Genomic DNA, 11,849 nt, shown 5'->3' on the forward strand with positions numbered 1-11,849 from the left:
GGGAGCGGCGCTGAGGAACAGCAGAGTGGTGAGTGAGAGCTGTCATCTTCCCTTTACAAGCTTCAAACATGCCTGTAGCTAGTGAGATTGAATATAACAATCAAAAATAACAAAATATACACAGCTAGATCAGATCGCGTTTTAGATGCGACTTTAAAATAGAGGGGAATTATTGAAAAGGGATTTGTACGTGGCATCTGCTGCTGCGAAAATGTGGGGCAGGGCTGAAAAGTGGGGGGGCCAATGGCCCCCTGGCCCCCCCGCTTCCGGCGCCCTTGGTCAGAAGAGCTTTATTATTTATATTATATATATATATATTATTTATATTATATTATATATATTATATTTATTATTGTATTATTTATTAATGCTGCCCATTATGGGCACAAGCAATTTTCCCCCATTTATTAATTATATGTTTTAAATGTGAGTGTTTCCTATCCCCTAAACCTCCAGGGATGTACACAGTTTAATACTGGCAACTTCTTATAATGGGAAATATGAAAACGTCTTTTAAAACTACAATTCCCAGCAGAGACGTGCCATAGAGAGGCGAAGTCCCTCCCCTTCCGGGAGCCTCCATGGGACCCCGGAAGCGGAAAATTATACATTGAATTCAATGGAGAGAGAAAACGTATCTTTTGATCCCGTTTGAATTGTGCCACGAATGACACATATGATGTTTGTCAATTTAAAAGAACATTTTGCAAGTCAAAAAAATTAAAATGTGTCGTAAAACTGTGAAGTAACACATTTTTTTGTGTTAAGCCGCTCAGTGAACTACATGTCTCTGGTCCCGCACAATACGCGTCACCAACACAAAGATGGCCGTCACGTTGGCACATTTCACCTCATTCTTTTAGAATGAGAATAAAAGTATAAAACGAGGTGAAAATCACTACAAGTCTGGGCACGTTGAGAGCTGTACATACACAAAAGGGGAGTTAGTCGGTTCTGTAAGAGCCAGCATGCGGGACCGGCTTTACAAGGTTTCGGTGAGTAATATGAGTGCAATGTTAACAGGTTAATGTCAGTCAATAAGGAGGAGAATGAAGAAGATGATGAACCACAGACCCGGCATATAATGACTGCAGTGAGCAGAGCTGTGTTAATTTATGTTACTGTTATCAATAGCATTAGTTGACTGAGAAAACCGTCAAGAAAAAAAGTTTAGCGATGTTACGAGTCGACAAGCATAATATGAACCACGGCTGTGATTGACAACCTGGACAGCCAGTCAGAAGCTAGAATGCCAACCTAGAGAGCCAATCAGAACCTAGAACGGGTGTACTGTATACGGGTGTGTATGCTGTGGATAACATTAGTGTTCACAAGAACAAGGTACACTCCCGTGTTTTGTTTTAGTTGCTCTTCAGATTGAAGCGGCCAGTTTTATATCGACTATATGTGTGATCTCCTTTTTACATCTCGTTGTGTCATTTGAGTTTATTTGCTGTGTGTAGATTCAAGGATTTTGGTTATCTTGTCAATTTGTTTGGTTATCTAGGCACAGCTGTGTGCAGTGTTGGGCAAGTTACTTCCAAAATGTAATATATTACATATTACTTATTACTCTCTTTTGAAAGTAATAAGTTACATTACAATATTACTGTCTCTGAAATGTAATGAGTTACACTACTTTAGTTACTTTTTAGTTACTTTCACCAAAATAACCGCAAAAGAATAGCTAGGTATTTTAAATGCTAAAATGTAGTTTAGTGCAGCTCATTATGCATCCAGTGAAGGGCAATGTGGTATAGCATATCAACTGTGTAGGCCCTTAAGGCTACTAACAACTTGTATTACACGGCTTAGTTGAATACTCGATTCTGATTGTAAATACTTAACATGTGACACGTTGTTAATACAGCAGTAGCCTACAGACCGCTGTCAAGGACTATAATGAAGGTTAACATATTGTAAATCAAGGCAAATATTATTTAAACCATGCTCATGGTTTGAAATGGCAAACATTGAAAAGGCAAAAGTATTATTAAAACCATGTAGCCTACTACATCATCACCTTGGTCCCATCATATACGCTGGGAAGAGAATATTTACTGTGCTTGAAAACTGGTATCACATCATCATGTGAGGTTGACTTTGTGACCTGGCGAACATTTCAGCTGCAACATCAGCTCGTTGATAATAAGCTTGGGATATGAGATATTTTTGTAGCCATTCGTGGTGAAGGCATCTTTGCTATTGTATGCATTATTTTTGACCCAACATTTCTACAGGCATGTCAGAATATGGTACTATTTTCACATGAATATTCTAGCCATTGTCTATTTTTATACCACAAGCTGCAAAATGACCGCCTTACCCCACTGTACAGGCGGGTAGTTGTTTAGATATACCTGGGACCTGCGGGCCACAGAGGGGCGGCGTAGTTTCGGGCGACGAAGACTGATGCTCCGGGGCTGGCGAGTCAGGCGGGAGTAAGCTAGTGTCCACAACGGAGGGTAACGTGATGTCCGCATCTGACCTGTTGCTACTGTCTGCAGTAGATGCAGTGTTGCTGGCGTTTAGTGATGGTTGCTTTAACCATTTTCGTATAAATGATTATCCACAGATCAGATGTGTGTCACTGCTGTGGAAGCCCTTTGGAAATGATGCACGCGCAGCGGAGCAGGTCACGCGCACCTGACACAATTTGTTGTTTGTATTTTTCGCTACGTTCTCTTTTTTGAATGGTTGCATAACGTTCAACTTCCCCGAAGATCTCGACGCGAAGCCTGAAGGGTAAACACCAGGTTTACTGATCTACCCGCACAATTTGTCCGGTGTCGGAATGTACGCTATGTTAGTACATTCTTAAAAAACAAAACACCATTTAATTTCGGGTTAAAATGTGTTGTAACTGCGTTACTGAGCATTGTAACGGGTAATATATTACCCACATTTCATTAGTAATGCGTTACATTACTTCGTTACAGCAAAAAGTAATATATTACTGTAACTCCGTTACTTTTGTAACGCGTTACACCCAACACTGGCTGTGTGTGACTCCCTCTGGTACACTGGTATGTGTTTTCCTAATGTAGAGAGCATTGATTAATTCATAAACTACACACTGAGTCTAGATCCTGATCAAAAATTCTTTTTTTGTTGATCAAATGTTTTTCAAAAATGTAATACACATTAAAAAAAATTCAATGTACAATCACAACCAATACAACACAAATTACAAAAAATTCAGAAAAAAAAAACAATAACAACAATCAGACAAGAGGACAAAACTATGGAAAAATAAACCCTCCCACCCCCAGATCTGGACCATCCTTGTATTGCTCATTCAATCTATTATAGCATGTTAACAAACATGGTACTTACTTTATTTGTACAGATCTACATGGGAGAGGATGGCGCGATGCAGAGCGCTGTCTGTGGTTGTGCACGGAGGATGTACAAATGCAGCCACGCTGCAGCATTGGCAATATTTGCCATGTGGCAGATCAGCTCCACAGAAGTTGAGTGCCAGTGGAGGAAGCCTGGCACTTCAAAAGTAGTCCAGCCGGTGTCTCAACTCTACCAACAGCAAGAGGAGACATACAACCCACTGGCCAGAGACATCGCCACTGAGGAAGTAGACTGGTTCAGGTCTGCACTGAGGGGCGCAGCGTGGCATGGCATGGCTTTTGTCACCTGAGCCGGAGCTGCAGCCTCAACATCAGGCCATTTTCAACGTGCCGGAGCTGGTGAAGGAGCCTGGGGGTCGGGGGCTTGAGGCAATTCTTGCCTCAATGCGACTGAGCAGAGACCATTAAGCTGCCATCCAGACAGCCACCGTAGGACAGCAGACAAATCCTCAGTGGCAGTTACACAGGCAGGGCAGGTTGACAGGCAGCAATTTTGGTGCTGTGCTGAGGTCGGGACTTTCATCCACTCCATGCGCGTCCCTCATGAAGAGGGTGCTTGGGGGGTACAATTTAGACGGAGTCATGGCTGTCAACTGGGGAGTTGTAAACGAGGTGTGTTTGGCCAGTGTGTTTGGCCTTTTAAGTGTGACACATATGTAGTGATAAATGCTTCACCTGACCACTGTTCCTAAATAAAAAAAGTTTTCTGCATCGTCAGTCATTTTTTCCAAATAATTACCAATATTTCACAAATTCTTCATGTCAACTTAAGAGCACAGCTCTATGTTGAGTGTCAGCTTTGCTTGGTTCATCTTACTGGGGGGCAGCTACATGGATGTCGGTGCAGTCCACAATCATTTTGCAGTTGAAGGCAGAATGAATTTATTATTGACTCAGAATGAAGCACAGCTTCATGTCATACAGTACATTGACTTTATTTGTAATTGTGTAAAAACATATGAGCATTGATTAGCAAGCAGGACCTGCAGGAACAGAGAATGGTGATGGATGGAGCTGGGAAGAGACAAGAATAAAGAAAACAGATCAACTTTATTATCGGATATTAAAAATTCAATTTCAAAACAAGTTGCCGCTCCTACAGTTTTCTAGTATGTAAAGATGATTTCACATGACCTATGCAAAATATCACACTCAATACATGTGTCTCTCTGGGGGGTGCATTGTGCCTTTGATGTATATAAATAATATACCATAACCAAATACTATTACGTACAGTAGAAATCAGGTTGCCAGAGCAGGTCAGTCCAGTGTGCATGTTCCTCAGGGTCTCAGCAGTTACAGGTGAGGTAAAGAAAATAAAAGAGAAAAAGGTCAGTAACAACACTTTAAAGTAACAACACTGAATAATTATCTATTTTAATAATTTTCTCTCAGTAATCACTCAACTACTGTCTTTCCAACAAACAGATTGACTCACCCTCACTGTCATCACAATGACACATGTCCAGAAGAATGTCATGCAAAGCTCCCTGCCTGCCTGCCTTCCTTCGACTCTCCCTGAACTGCTTCCTTAGCACCCGGTGGAGGGCGCAGTAGGCTACTCTTCAAATGTTTCACGAAATACTTACCATGATGACTAATCTTACTGTTTAACATTTTGGTGTACTTCATGTAATAAAATAATAACTTCATGGTAAGGCTACTAAAAATGACAAGGCTAAGTAATGTAATGCTAACTAACGTGCTCACTACTAGCTAGGTAGCTAACTTGACTATGTTCCATCCACAACATGTATATTACCTATGATATTACCTGATATGTCTGATCCAGCGACTCCTGGTCCTTTCATAAGACGGGAAGCGATAGAACGAGCAAGTGGTATGATCACTTTTGTGATTACAACATGGTACAAAGCACACAGGCATCTTATAAAAGTGAATTTATTGGAGCAATCTCTTATATTTATTGGAGGGAATAAATCAGTTATGAAATCTTCTTCTTCGCTTTAATTACGATTCGCAACCACTTGGAGCATTATCGCCTGTGACATCACATGCGCGATCCAGAATGGGATTTGGGATTTGTAGTCTTTGTAGTCGCGTATTTTTCATAGTCTTATATTTCAACAGTTTTACGACAAAATGTGACTTTTTTGACATGGAAATGATTGTTTAAGATTGACAAACATCATATGTGTAGTTCGTGGCACAATTCAAACGGGATCAAAAGATACGTTTTCTCTCTCCATTGAATTCAATGTATAATTTTTCGCTTCCGGGGTCCCATGGACCGGAAGTAGATGGGCGTGACTTCGCCTCTCTATAGAACATGTTGCCAAACACACAATAGTGTGTAGTTACTACACAGTTACTACATTTGTAGTTCTGGGGACGGGGTGGGGGTGGGGGAGGGGGTGGACCCGTTCAAATCCAGTTTTGGACAGTCTGCCGTGGTTCCATCCCATTTCAAAGTGCTGTTCGACGCTCGGCGTAACCCTCGGCGCACACTCAAACATCCAATCAGAGCTTGAGGACTATCACGGGGTTTGTCCATGGATGGGTTTGTCAAGCGAATCGGAGAAAATACTTACTTCCGGGTGTAAAATTCTCTAAAGCAAATGAGCTGCTCCGACCCTCGGTCCTGACGGATTGATTATTAATCAAACAAATAAATACACACAAGGATACTTATCTGTTGTTGAGTAAATAACAGTGTGTGGTTTAGAAAAGAATACAAAATTAGAAGGAAAAAACGATGAAACAATACAGACTTCAGTATTCTGAGCCCCTACTCTCCCCATAACTGACGGCAACAAAAGTCCTACATTATTCAATTAAAATAAAGAAGTAAAAACAATAAGTGTGGCTTGATATTGAGTTAGAAAAAGGTTGATAAACGCTGTGAGAATGGATCTGCGGAGAGCATTTCGCTGCGATCCCAACGTGTCTATTACCAACGTTCAGGGAGCTCTATACACGTCGGTGACGGGGAGGGGCCCTGACCGTGGGTTGGGATTGAGAACGTGTTGCTGTACAACAAATCACCTCTGGCTGGAAGAGAACTCTCTGCTCCATAGTTTCTCTCTTCACTGTACATTTGACATATTCAGTGTCATATTTAATATTCCCTCTGACACATAGCTATGTGAATATAATACCTTGCATATCTTGTTATTGCTCATTTGTAAATTCAACATGTATATTTTCTTCTTTATTTCTTGTCTTTTTATTTGTATTGTATAATGCCATGTGTTTTAATGCTGCTGCAACGCAAAGATTTCCCAAATTGGGATCAATAAAGTTCTATCTTATCTTAAACCAACAACCAGTGTTCCGGATGAGGATCATCTCTTTACAAAAATATTCAAGTGCTAACCCATATTGTTACTTCTAAATGAATTTATTTCCAAACGCATTATAATGCAGTGTGATGTAAACAACAAAAAGTACCACAGACGTATGGTTAATTTATATTTATTCATCAACCAACCACATCAATAACATTGTTTTTAAAACAATAAAATGGTCCTCTCTGGCAATGGTTTACTTATGTGTTTCACCACAATACAAGTAAAAGGCCACCATAAGGGTGTATGTCTTGACTCTAGAGCGTTGGGGTTAGTCCAACATGAAAAGCATGGACAACAGAAAATAAAATCAAGTTATGCAAACGGTTATAACATACAGTATTAAGAAATCATACAACACAACAATTTTTTTATGATTTAACTATGTATATTAAACATGTACATTCTATGTGTAAATCAAATATAACAATTCATAACAATATATTATTTGGTTTTGAGAACAACAATGAGGTGATTCACCAAATAAACAATTTGTTGTTTATCTCAATGTCCCTAATTATACATCCTAAAAGACTGTGCATTGTACATGTTGATTGAAGTACTTCAATCAATCAGGTTAATAGCTGGAGACCAAAAAGGAAATATAACTGACAAAGCAATTAAAGCAAGTAACGCAAAAGAAACAAAAATGAACAATTAGAGGAAAGCTGTTATTGGCCTGCGGTGTAACAGGTGCAGTCATATAAAGTTAATGACAGGTAAGTCCTATAAGAGATCGAAAATAATAATGCATAGGCATCCCGTTCTGGGAAAAAAGGGAAAGACCTCCTGCTCTTCGACAATGATGTGCTCACCAAGTTGTATGGTAACCAGCAAGATATACTTGGAGATTTAGGAATTTAGATTTTAGTGTTTCAAAAAGGATCAAAAGTGAATGGTTCATTGCTAAGGATGCATTCCAGGGACGCTGAGCATTTTCTTCAATACAATTTAAGTTGTGTACAAGTGAAATGTTTGGCCTGATGCTGCGGCATAGGGAAAATTCATATGGTCAACATATTCAAGGGTGATCTTCCATTGAAGAGTATGAATACAATCTCTAAATATAAAGTCAGTAAAGTATTTACATTTCTGATAGCACATCAAGTCTTGGCGGATATTGGTGCTTGAGAGCAGCAGCAATCTGGGGAAATACAGAGAAACAAAAAAGAGGGGCAGATCAGAAACCAAATTTGAGGTTTTTGAATACACAATGTATGTTTAGCATTAATGAATACAAAAGTAACAGCAACATGTCTAGGTTGAGGCTAAATCAACAAAGATACTGTACATTAATTCATAAGTAAATTACCTAAATTATGTTTCCTTCTTCATCTTCACTGGTGTCTGGACTGCTTAGGCCACTTTGACTTTCCTCTTCATGTTGAAGGAAACAAGCATCAGGACCTAAAGCAGTCTTGTACTTCTGCAGTACCACCTGCAACCTCTCCAACGCCTCAGCATGCTTCCTTCTTAGGGTGCACCCAAGTCCTCCATTCCCCTTGTCTACATCTGAAAATACACAAAATATTGTTATATGGACATACTATAAAGTAAGATTGCTTCACGAGGCCAGAGCACTTCAATGGAGTATATATAAGATGATTGTCACTGTCAAGGGACTTCATTATGTAAAATGGCCGGGTCGAATGGGCAAAGGCCATTATACTCCATCCAATTTCTGTGACCAAGAATGATTTAGGCTGACTTTTCCTTTAAAACTCATACTTTACAAGGTAGGTTAGGTTTTGCTTTCAACTTACCTTCCTCAGCCACTTTATTTTTTAGAGCAACTGCCATGTTCTGCAACCATGTGCAATGCTGCGCCATCTCCCACAATAGGATGCCTTTCTCCTCTCTTCTCCTCTCCTCTTCCCTGGTTCTAAGACACACATTACATCATGACAAATCAGTTAAAAGCAATGGAATCACGATCTACACCATTTGTTCTAATTATCTGATTTTGGAGTAGATGGTAAGGAGAAGTAGCTGAATTTGAAGAAAGTCAGGGTCGGATATACATGGCTATTTTTGTGATATACCTATAAGGTAAAATGACGAATAAAAACTTGCATTTTTCAGTGATCTCTGTATTTTGTCGACAAATGCAGCCACCGCGCTGTCTTCTGCTACAAAGAGCCCATTAAAAAAGGCGCTGCCATCAGAACTGAGGAAAAAAAGATAAGCAAATATATCAATGAAATATAAACAGTAATCAAAAAAATTAAATAACAACATTGTAAATACAGCACCTTCCACTTCGCCGTAAGCGATACAGCTTCCTGTTTCCATCGGCAGAAACAGCCAACATCTCCGGCGTGCTGGCAGGGCAGATGAAAGGAGCACCACAGCAGAGCTGGTCTTCCTCATACGAGGCATAGGAGAACTCCAGAAAGCTGCGCTGCAGTGCATCTCCGTTGACAGGTCCAGACTGGAAGATAATTACATATATTGCTGTGATTTTGTCTATTTACGGAAATGTTATAATGTATAATATGGTAAAGAATAATTACACTTACTCTTCCTCCACACTTTGTGCGATGCTCCAGCAGCTTTGCAAAGGTGTAAAGTGTGGAAATACTGACCGAAGCTGGCCAGTATCCACTCTTAAGGAGGACTTTCAAGTCGGGGGCCCACTGCTGCTGGCAAGTTTGACAGACATATAGTGGCAGTTGCAAGTCATAATGCCCTTTGAACAAGTAAATAAACATAATTAAGACACATTTTACAAAAGTTCCATCTACAAATAGTCAAAGATGAACAGATATTACATGAAGGTTTTACTCCAAGTGGAAGCACAATGCCTCAGCCCACAACAGTAAACATATAGCAACAATTCAATAGAAATCCAAATATATATATATTTGTTTACCATTGATGGTAATTAAAATCACTGGTTTGCTTGGTACCACATTGAAGTTTGTGCCTTCACAGTTGGCAATATGCAAGCTGTCAAAAAAAAAAGAAAAGCACTAATTACCATTATATGCTGGCCGAAGAGACATGTGAACATCAAAATGCAAATTTGAGAAAGCATACCTTAGTCATGGGTGTCATATCCACCTTCCATTCTAACAACACACGTTGTTGGACTAATTGGTTTAAAAAAAACATTCATTAAACTGTCCCTGTTGTGGAGTGGCTGGTTCTTGTGATGAAGTACATCACAGTCTCCACAGAACCACTCCTCGGGGAGACACTCTCTACACCTTGGGAGGAAACACAAAATTATTCTAATATCCTAGAATTACTTTCATTTTCATGTGGGTTTTTAGGTATCCAGTTTTCTAACATCCCAAAAGTCATGCATGTTAGCTGAAATAGCAGGGCACTGAGCATTAATACTGAAAAATTACAATTAGGTAAAGTAATTTAAATAAAGGTAAATGTTATCTCACCTAATAACAGCCGGCTCGTGGCAGAGGCCACACAGGGGAAGACCAACAGCCTCTTTTTCTAGAAGGCATTGTAGGTGGTGTGGTCTCGCTTCTTTCCAGCGCTCTGAGTCTTTTCGCTGCCGAAAAGACCAGGATGAGGCAGAGCTTTTTTGAGGCTCAGGAGGAGGACATGAGGAAAGAATGTCAGAGAGTCTCTCCATATTCTTTTCTGTGAACAGAATGGGAAACTTTAACTGTAAATGACTATATTTAAGATGAACACTACAAATCAAGGATCATTTCTTTGCTCAGTATGGAACTGGCCAATATCTTTACTGAATTACATTCCTCGTTCGAGTCCTGAACTGTCAATTGTGTATAAGGTTATTTTCTCTCACTAACACAATTTATTTAAAAATTGATTTTAGTTTTAAACTTAAAGCCATTTTTGTGATTTACCAAATTCGTGTTGTGCTGAAGGTTAAGACACCAACCTTAGTTTCAGCTAGCATGTGTTCATGCTTCAGCTCAAGAGCCATGCGTTTCCCTTCTTTGGATGTGGGATTATTGGGGTCTGGGTTGTGTTTTGTTACCATTGCAACACAGCCAGCCAGCCAGCCAGACAGACAGCCAGACACAACAGATATGCAACAGCTGCTGTATGAGACAAACAGAGATAGAGAGACAGATTGTAAGATTGAGATGGATAGATGAAGAAATAGATAATGAATGATAGAAAAAGATAGAGACAATAACTATAAGAAAGGTAGGTAGATAGACAGAGAGATAGGTTGAGTTTGGCTCTTAAAAGTGCCGTTGGTTTTATGATGGTGTAGATCAGTGTATGGGTTTGTGGTGTGGGTACGGGAGCTGCAGGAGAGAACAGAAAAAGTGAATTATGTAGTGAAACTAGCTTTTTTAAATGCACATTGTGACGGTTTAACTACTTTAGACAGACTGAGTTCATTTACGTGTTTCCTGTTTCATACGCGTAACAAGCACATGGACTTGGACTATGCCCCTCCCCCCAAACATATATTAAAATGTCGGCCAGCGTTAGTACTCTCATGTGTAAAACCAAAAACGATTAAGATAACGTATAACTCGCACTTTAACACCGACGTATGTAGCCGTAATTAAGACAAATATTTTTCACACACCACTTATGAGCTGATATAAATGTAGCTAAACTAGTTTAAGCTTATGTTGAACGTGAGCTAGCTAGCTAGCCGCCCGCAAGAATAATTTCACATTAATGTTGCTTTGCTGATTATGGCGAAAGCCTTTCTCAGACTTAGAACAGTTCAGCATGTATGATGAACCATGCGAGTAAAGGCTTAAAAAAAAGCCCCAATTATTAAATCTAAGCAAAACATGTATCAGACTTTAGTGACCCAACTTACTTTGTCAGAGGATGGATCGCAATGCCGGTGGCAGCGTCTTTGGCCAATAGGTGGTGCTCTGAATGATGTAATTTCCTGTACCGATTATACAATAAAATATTAATACATTTCCTATATTTTGACACGATAACTCTTTAATAACCTAAGTAGCCTACGGACAAAAACAAAAAAGTATATATTGCCTTATAAAATGCAGAAAAGTTTAAACATCTAACATGATAATAGTAAATAAAAAATAATGATATCTTAAACCAAAATAAATAAAATGGAAAATTAACCGACAACAACAATGTAACATAAATAAAACAAGGATTAAAACAAGGATAAGTTTGACTCAATGTTTTGTAAAGTACCCGTTATGGTTAAATTTTTTTTTTTTTTTTGTTGAAAATAATACAG

The 11,849-nt window shown here is 39.3% G+C and overlaps 1 long non-coding RNA gene across 1 annotated transcript; it reads right to left on the reverse strand.

The window, feature by feature from the left end:
* Window positions 1-9,229: 9,229 nt before the first annotated feature.
* On the reverse strand, window positions 9,230-11,630 carry LOC307025263. The gene is made up of 6 exons (XR_013804131.1): window positions 11,451-11,630; window positions 10,542-10,917; window positions 10,069-10,276; window positions 9,710-9,879; window positions 9,543-9,619; window positions 9,230-9,359 (listed from the first exon to the last, which is right to left on the reverse strand). It is a non-coding gene; the product is annotated as an uncharacterized lncRNA (long non-coding RNA).
* Between the last annotated feature and the right edge of the window lie 219 nt (window positions 11,631-11,849).

This window comes from Notothenia rossii, assembly GCF_949606895.1.
Source record: "Notothenia rossii genome assembly, chromosome: 11".
In the NCBI taxonomy this organism is placed as follows: Eukaryota; Metazoa; Chordata; class Actinopteri; order Perciformes; family Nototheniidae; genus Notothenia; species Notothenia rossii.